A 9,374-nucleotide genomic window follows, 5' to 3' on the forward strand; every position below is an offset into this window, starting at 1 on the left:
TGCCCCTGATGCTCTGCCCAATACCCTCATCTGTCTCCACACCCCAGAGTTGTTTCTGCATAGGATGAGGAGTGTCCCACACTGCCACAACTCCTGCTCATCGTGGCCCCACAGCCAGGGCAACATCCCTCCTCTGAACTCAGTTACCATCGGACAGGTAAGTCTGCAAATCCCACCTGGCACTGCTCCCAGGGCAACACAGTTTGGGATCCAGGGGAAGAACTAGCCCTGCAGTGGGAAGGTGTCCAACCCACACCAGGAGACCAGCATGGATAGGACTGAGACAGGTCCTACCTCAGACCCCACAAGGGATATTTGTCACTCATTTCTGAGGTTTGGAGCTGATGGAAAGGAATACAATAGTGTAGAGATGTTTCAGCTGGACTATTTCAGCAGTGCAGTTTCAGGTCTGGGGTATAAGCAGCTAGGTGGTGGAGAAAGATTATCCAGTGCTGGTTATGGGAAACTGAACTGGGAAATTACAGTGAGGAGAAGTTTTTGGCATAACAGCCTTCAAGACAACCAAGAGCTGGGAAAGAGCACAAAAGGAGAACCTGTATCATAACCTCTCTGTGTCTCAGGGTCCTCACCTAAAGCAATGGAGATCACTTGCTGGGAAAAATGGTGCATTTCACACAAACCCCAGTATGACTAATTACCACTATAGGATGAAGGGCTGGATAAACTCATGGGTTCTTTGACGTTTCCAGACCAAAAGACCTACAAATATCTGCACCACATTTTTGCCTCTGGAGCATGCAGATTTGCTCCCTTCATACTTCACTCTTCATCAACAAGGAGCACATCAAATACAGCTGAACCCGCAGTTCATTTGCAAGGTGCTCAGCAGAGAGATGGGGTTTGGAAGGTGCCCCTTGGGATGCAACCTTGGGAGCTGTGTGTCACAACACTGCAGATCAGGAACTGTAATGGGAGGTCGCAGGAAATAAAGTTATTTTGTTTAATGGCTTCTAGAGACTGAGGGTTTTGGGAAAATCACTAGAACTCTGGATCCTGGCAGGAAACTTGTGCTCTGTTTCTATGCTGTCAACACCAAGCAGCCAAAAATACTGGGAAGCAGGCTCAAAATCATGAGAGAATGCTTAAACCAATTAAATACATGGTGGCTTATCCATGTCCCTTGTCCTGAGTGGATTGTTCTTAATATTCACTCACCTTCAAGGATATCTGTGTCAGAGAAAACCCACATGTGCAAGTTGAACTGTCTCCAAGTGACATTTTAAGTGAAATGTTAACAACTGGCAAAAATCCAGTGAAGCAGTGAGACTGGGTGACCCAAAGAGTTTGGCCAGCAGGACACTGGTCAGGGTTTAAGCCCTAGAGATCTATTTAAACAGTGGGAGATACCTACAGCAGGGACGATTTGGCCCTCGCCCATCAGTGGCACCATTCACCAGTCCAAAAGTCGCATGTGTATGATTGAGACAGAAACACATCCCAGTGAGGCTGCAGGGAGATGGCCGGCAGCCTCCTGCAGTTAAAATTAAGTATTTCAAGCAAATCTGGTTCTTACTTTACTCCTACCACATTGCAAAAGCCTCAGAAAGTCTCCCCAGGGGCTTCGCCCTCAGCCTGGCAGGGTTTGTGTCCCCCCACAGCGCCACTGAGGCTTTCACATCACCCCCACAGGGCTGGTGGCTTTCACCTGTTTTAAAGACCTGTTTTCCTTCCCCTTTTCATCTCCTCATTCTGTCTCACAGTCACGTTCCCAGGTACCTCTCAGCAGATGTTTATGGTGCTTTTGTAAACACATCCACTTTCTCAAGCTTACCAAACTCTTTCTGTCTGGCAGGTGCTCTTGTCTGGAGAGTGCAATGTCATGAAATGACTGCTCTGACAGTTGACATGTTCTCCCCCAGCTCCTCTCCCTCCCCAACAGTGACATGTCTAGAAAAAAACCTTGTGAAGGCTGAGCACACTTGTCCTTACACTTTTGCTGTAACGTCCCAAAGCATAACTTCATAGCAGGGCCAAAAAGTCCCTTAGATTTAATTTTCAGCTGCAAAGCCCTCCCAGCCCTGAGAATGTGGGGTATACAAAGGCACCAAAACCTCGGTGGGCAAAGGAACAAACCCAGAGCATTTCAGGCCATGGTGGGGTCAGGCTGAGGGACAGTCTTTTGTCCAGACAGTGATGTCTTGGGTGCTGTCAGTGGATGCTCTCTGTTCAATGCAGTTATGTCCAGCTTAGGTTCATTCCAAGAGGGAATGTGTGAACCCCAAACCCCTGGTCTACTTTTTCCTAACTACTCAGGAAGCTCTGGAGATTTTGACTGGGTTGACCTCCTTCCCCACTGTTTCTATTCCACCACTGCAGCTCCACTAGCCAACCCTTCACACTGACCGCTATCAACCCCATGTATCAGCCAAAAAACTTCTTCCAATGCATTGTGTTGGTCCAATACCTTCCTCAGGTATTTGCTCAACCAGAGGCACCAGAGGCTGCTCCATTGCCCACCACACCATGAATGTCATCCTTCCTCCGAGGTGCATCTTGATTTTCCTTGGTCTTCTCTATTGAGTACTCAGTCCTGAATGACAGGAGATTCACCTCTCCCACTCCCAGCTCCATGCAGGCTGACAGGTTTTACCAAAGAACTTCCGTGCTGTCAGACAGGCTGAGGAGTGGGTGAGCAGGGATTAAGTATGTGCCACCACTTCCTGAACAAGTGCAAGCAGATGTAGAGTTATCAGGTGGCAGATTCATAACAAACAAAAGGAAGATCTTATCTGCATAGCTGGTAGATCAGCCATGAAGCACATTGCCCTAGGATATCATGGATGCCAAAAGATTATATGGGTAGAACAAGTGTTTAGATGCATTCATGCAAAAACAATCTATCTGGGGCCATAAGACATGAAGGTATCACTTCTGGCTCTGAACCACAATCAGCTGAGGGCTGGGAAAGTATCCCTGGGAAGCATGACATATACTTACTGAAGTTTGTATGGTAATAATATACAGAATTATATATAATACCGTTGGGTCTTTTTCTCTCTCAGGACAACCAGCAGCAGCAGCAGCAGCAATGGAGTCAGGATATGAGGCTATGCAGAATTTCATTAAACCCTGTATGGCTTTCCTCAGCTTCTCACATCCAGTATGGATCAGTGCCAGGCTGAATGCCATTAGCACTCCTGCAAACATGTAACACTCACGTCACTAAACTGCCTCCTTTCTCTTCCAAAGGATAAAGCATCTGATCCACACCTCCATGTCAGACCCCTGCCTGTGCTGAGGATAAACTGTGTGTTTGACTGAGCTTTGGGTCTAAAACCAGACTCTCTGAGTCAGTCTTGTCTTGCGTGTGGTTTCCAGTCTTTCCTGGAAAGTTACCAATTAGGGAAACACTTTTCTGAAAGATCTTTCTCCAGTTTCTCAGAAATAGATTATTTTTCACTGCTCACTCTTCTCATCTAATGCAGTAACATTGACTTTTCACTGCTATTTTGCATCATTACCTGACTACCCCCAGAAACAGCACCATCTCCTGTGCTCCTGGTCCATGGAGAGCCACCCCCATTCCTGGCACAGCGAAGTGCCGTGACATGGAGGTCTCAAAAACTGCCCTGCTCCATGACCATGAGCAAGCATAAACCCTCTGCCCCTGATCACCCACTTGCAAAGCAGAACTGGCCTGGCCTACCTCATGCATTCATTTTTGGGTGTGAATCAGCAGCTTTGGGACAGGAAAGCACCTTGAGCATGACACAAGCAAGTCCAGGTTCAGAGAGCAGCCATGACTATCTTCCTATTAGTCTCCTTCCTCACTTGCCTTTGCCCAAACTCTGTCAAAACTCCTGCTTGGGAAAGAGACCTGGGGATGGGGGCCAGATTTGACCCCTGAATCTCAGGGGAAAGTTTTGGGGAAAAAAGAAAAAATTTATTTTCCATTCAAATACAACTAATAGGGAAGAACAATGCTGGAAATATGCTAAATAAGCAGAAATCTGACAAAACAGAAGTTTTCCACAAGGCATCAAGAAATCTCTGAATTGCTATGAGTGCCTTATTTAGTGGTGTGTGCTTTTTGTCCACACAAGTTCCAGTCACTGCAGCCATCAAACATTTTTTAATAGGAGCATTAACTTAAAAACAGCTAACAGTAATATTCCTAGCTGTGTGGAAACAGCATTTTATTAAATGCTTCACACAGATTTTGTATAATAAAGATGAATATATTATATCCTCTGCCTCCCCCAGAGTGAAACAATAATAGGAAAATAAAAAAAAAAAAAGCCAATAAAGTGAAACATAAATAGAGCATAATGGGACTAGTAGCAAACTGAACTGACTATATAACATCTGCTATTGTTTGCCTGGCAAATGCAAACAAGAGGAAAAACCAAGAAAGATTTGAACAGCCCTAGCCTCTTTCCCCTCTGCTGCAAGGAAGCAGCACTGATATCCCAAGCAGATTAGAGCTGACAGAACAGTACAAGGGTGACTTGCAAATTTGTCCTTAAACAAATGTGTGAGATTCCCTTTGCTTCTGTGCATGAAGCAATTTTCACGAGTCTTTTGCTGCCAGGCAGTTTATGTGTGAAAATATTCCTGGGTCTGGTGAGTTCTTGATGCAAATATTCATTCATTTCAAAGCTCACATTTTGCCATGTATTTGCCTCTCACTCTCCTCTGGTTTCTGAAGTTACCCTATCAGCTGAACCAAAACAAAGACATGGGAGCTGGGCAACAATTCCTGCCAACTGAGGGGATACAGAAAGAGTTTGTATCTATGAGAAAAGCCTCAGTTGGCTTCTGTATATCATAGCCAGGGAGCCTGTATCCATCACCTTTGGAGAAATCAGGATAACTAAAGGATCACACTGTGAGCAGAAGGGAAAAAAAGGAGGGATTTTTGCCAGACAGCTCCTTTGCAGATAGTGATCTGGCCAGTTTACAGGTGTAGTAAACCCAGGGCTCTGCATCTGCAAAAATCCAGTCAATGTTTGTGACCAAACTTAAATCATAGCCGTCCTGACTGAAAACAGAACTATTTGGAAGCTGGGGGAAGGAAAGAAGAGCTAAATGCCTATAAAAGTCATTTTCTGTTTTATTTGTTATCTTGCTTGTAATGATCACACCATGTTTTCTATCTATTTTTACAGTAAGTTGTACTCTGGTCTCAAGAGGCCCCTGGATGACTTATTATTAACGATGTCTTCTTATTATGGATGGTGATTTATTATCAGAATGATTCTATTTGTACTGGGTATGTTGTTCTGCTGCCAGCAAAAGGCTGTTGCCATCTTCAGAGCAAAAGGTCATGTTCTTGCAGCACAGCGTGCCCAGCTCCACTAAGCTGAGCTGGTGAGATTGCAGACTGCACACATGTAAGGGCAAAAGGACAAAGACCAAAGAGAAGAGAGGCCCTGGTGCACCCACAGCTGTGGGGGCACAGGTGATCCACTGCTGGACTTCACACCTCCTTGCCTACTGCCTACACTCCTTGTACTCAATGAGGTCACCATTTAGGGATCTGTACACATCTCAGTAAAAAAATCATATCTTCTGTAAATTTTACATTGCATTACCAGTCAACAAGTGTTTATTTAGCATTGGGAAATTAAAAACATTTTTCTCTCCTGTCCTTGGAGTCCATGTACTCCAAGATTCACAAACATTCCTTTCGCTGTAAACAAAGGTCCATCTGGAGTTTGGCAATACGTTCACAGGGCGCAGGAGACTTTCAACGCCCATTGCTTCACTGAGACTGTAAAAGGCGTCCAGAGCAGGTACACAGCTTTCCAAGCAGAAAATCCCAAGATTTAAAGTAAGGGAGAAGGGCTGCTTCTGGGAAGTTAATCTGTGCTCTCAGACAGACCAAGCTAGCCCCTCCATGGCTGACCTTGGTGCCCTACCTCCAGTGGCAGCTCCCTAGCCAGGGATCCCTCATGCCCCAATCTCTCCCAAGGGTGAGAGATGCCCACAACAGCCAGCCAGTGCCTTTGCACACCCCAGACCAGGTTATTTCTGCTGTGTGCAGCCTTAATACATCCCTTGCTCACCCTCTTAGCTCTTACTGAGAAGCACTGGCAGGTCTTTGTTAAACTGTAAACAGGCAAATGCAGAGAACCTGACTGGCTTTCCCATGTGCGAGCAGAATCCAGACCCACTGTTGCTGCATATTTGACACTAGTGAAGACCTGCTTTGCACACCTGTAAAAAACAACTCAACTAAACAGATCCCAAAGAGATTTCAAGCAGAAAAATGAAATAAATCTTGAGGTTGTTCACTACACAGGCTTTCCTCAGTGCCCAGGAGAAAAAGTCCAGGCTGTAAAGTTCCACAAGTCACAAGTGGCTGTATATCAGCTGAAAGAGTTCTGGGTACCAGGCCAGAGGACATGGGAATTTGATGCCAAGAAATGTCACAAACTGAATAAAACAGAGAAGGGAAGTGGACAGGACTACAGAATGCTCAGAGGTGGAATCATAAGAGATTTTTGTAGTAATATTAATCCTCAGAGGTCAGAGTCTGAATCTGGACAGTGGGAATTAGGAAAGTGCCCAACAAGAGAGATATTTTTTTCATTCCAGCCTCCTCCAGGAAGCTCTTTTCTCTCTTTCCCTATTGTACTTCCATGCAGCACTGGAGACAGGGAGACAGCCTGATCTGACAGTGATCAGTACAGAAACACTGTAAGCTGACAGCAGCTATTATGCAGGATGGGAATGCCAGTCACCATTACAGGATGCTAAAAGTACCCATAGAAAGAGCCCTGCCTGAAATATGACCAGCTGAGGAATGTGTTTAAGGTTCCTGAAAGAGAAAGCAGAATAAAATAAACGTATGTGTAAAGCCTCTCATCAGAGATGTCTGATAGTCATGGACAAACTCTTGGGGAAAGGCCCCTTTATGAAGCAGGTCTGAGGATGCAGAGAGCAACTTAGCACTGGAGTGGATCCCTCTGTCCAGCAGCAGAGGCTGGGAGAGGTTTGTGTACCATCTTTTGAACCCCAGCTGGAGATTAAGGCCATGAGAAGGCAAGGATATTGCCCAGCCTTTGGTGAGAGGTACAGGGGAATAGAGAAGAGGAAAGTTGCAATACCCTGGCTGGGTCTGGGGATGTGTATGTTCCTAAATGCTGCTGCAGTTTGGAATAAAAAGAAGAAGAATCATCTGAGGCCTTGCAAACTCACCTCATGTGTGAGTTGAAAGACAAGTGAACTATTGTTTGACCCTACCTCTAGCTGCTACCCCTTCATAACAGAACCTGAGAGGGACAAGAAGAACAAACATGGCAAGTCTAACATGAAGAGATGTATTTTAGGGAGAGTTTTCTTTCCAGCAGCACTTCTCTGAGCTTGGAGGGCTCCTCCAAGGCCAGATGGAGTAGGATTTAAAAAAGGAGGGATGAAAAAACAGGGGGACCGAAAGAAAGAAGTGAGAAGGAGGAGCAATCTCGTAGCACTGAAAGTTGGAAGCGATCACAGTCAAACTGTGGCTTTGCGTCTTGGTGCTGCTCTTACAATGGATGGAAATATTAGTTTTTAATTAATTGTCTTACTGCAGTTGTTGGAAGGGGAATCACCTTCAAAAAATAAATACAAATAACTGCTTTAACAGGAAACTTTTGCTGCTGTAATTTATTGGAAGGCAAAATGAGCTCCGATTACATTATCCACCCGCACAGTGCTGGCAACGTGTACTTCGGATATTGCGCTATAATCCAATGACTGCTCCTGAATTATTAACACCAAGTTGTTATTAGAAGAAGTTGCCTGCCTTATTTCCACCATTGTCCCCCCCTACTCCCTTTATTAAGTTTCAATTGATTCCCCACACCTCCTCCTGCCCCCCAAAAATGAGCCTTCGCCTCCCCAGCTCTTTCATAGCTGGCACAAACGTTACTTGCATTTGGCAGCCTGGTGAATTATTCACGCGTGCCGGGAGCGGCAGAGATATTGCAGGTCTCGGAGGAGCCAGTGCGGCTCGGCTGCCACAGTCCTGGGTGGCTGTATCGTTTGTCCCCCCCGCGCCAACCAACCAACCAAAGTTTTGTGGAGCCCGAGTCCGGAGTGCAGTTGCGGGGCAGGGAGAAGTCTTGCGGCAGACCCTCCGCAGCTTCTCGCCCAGGGGAAGCGAGGGATACCCGGGACTGGGGTGAGATGGGCATCACCTCGGGTCTCGACACCCCCAGACCAGCCCCGCGGGGCCCAGAGGTGACAGGGGGACCCAGCGCTGCGCGCTATTTCCAGCCGCCTCCGGGCGCCGCTGCACGGGCCGGGTGCCGTCTGCCCCCGCCTCCCCAGCGCCCAGCCCCGCCGTCCCAGGGTCAGCTCCGTGGCCATCCCTTCCCCTCTTCCATCCTCTTCGCTGGAACCGAGAGGGACTGGAGAGAAGGGGGTGGCTGCTCCCCGTCCCAAAACGAAAGTGGCCCAGGGGACACACAGGCTCTGAACAGGCCGGGGTTGAGCTGATCCCCTCTAAAGAGTCTTCCCCGCTTTGCCCTGCAGCCCGGCCTTACCTCTCCCAGAACCGGGACGGGGCAGGGAGGGTCCGAGAGCTGCTAAATCTCTGTCATCCACAGACCCCGACACGTCCAGGAGGCCTGAAATGCCCCCGACAGTCTCGGTCCCACCTCCCTGCCCTCCAGAGAAGTTTTGTGGACGGCATTTATTGGAGTATTTAAGGGGGTTTAAAACTATGAATTGATAAAAATCAAGCTCTCGCCTTGCCTGGAGCTGGGACAGGCACGTCCCGACTGTTCTTCCCAAGAAGCTTGAGTCCTACTGCATTTCTTGGACTAGAAGATAAAATACTGGAATGTAAAAAATTAAATACGTTCAGACGCTTCTGTTGGCCCTTTTCTCACGAGAAGTCCCGGAACGGCTACTGGAGACTCTATTCCCAGGGGAAGCCCGGGGGTGTGGCTGGGGAGCCATCAGCGCAGACTGGTTCTGCAGCCCCAAAGAACCCCAGGAAATCCCTAAAATCCACCACGAGTGGTGGGACTAGAGGTTCTTCGGCTGTGCTAAGAGGACCGACAATGTACTGGTTCCAGACATTAGGGATGGGGGCACGCCCACATTTCTCCCCCGCTATGGGAAATGCTCCCTGGGACCCCACGCAGGTTGATGAGGTGGCTGGAGAAGTTCATCCACCCCCGTCGTTCCTGTCCATTTGTGCTCTAAAATGGCTTGTGGGGGAGACGGGCTCCCTATTTCCTTTACACCAGCCCGAGAGAGTGCCTGCTTACACCGGGCCAGGGGCTTGCCCAAATTTAGCCCCCCACCTCACTCCCCCTCCCGGACCCACAGCGGGACAGCGAGAGCGGTGCGAGCACTGCCGTGCCAGCTCCATTATGCGGGGACTTTGCGGGTGAGAAACAAATAGGTCCCAGGGGTGG

The sequence above is a fragment of the Lonchura striata genome, chromosome 6, assembly GCF_050655825.1.
Source record: "Lonchura striata isolate lonStrDom1 chromosome 6, ASM5065582v1, whole genome shotgun sequence".
In the NCBI taxonomy this organism is placed as follows: domain Eukaryota; kingdom Metazoa; phylum Chordata; class Aves; order Passeriformes; family Estrildidae; genus Lonchura; species Lonchura striata.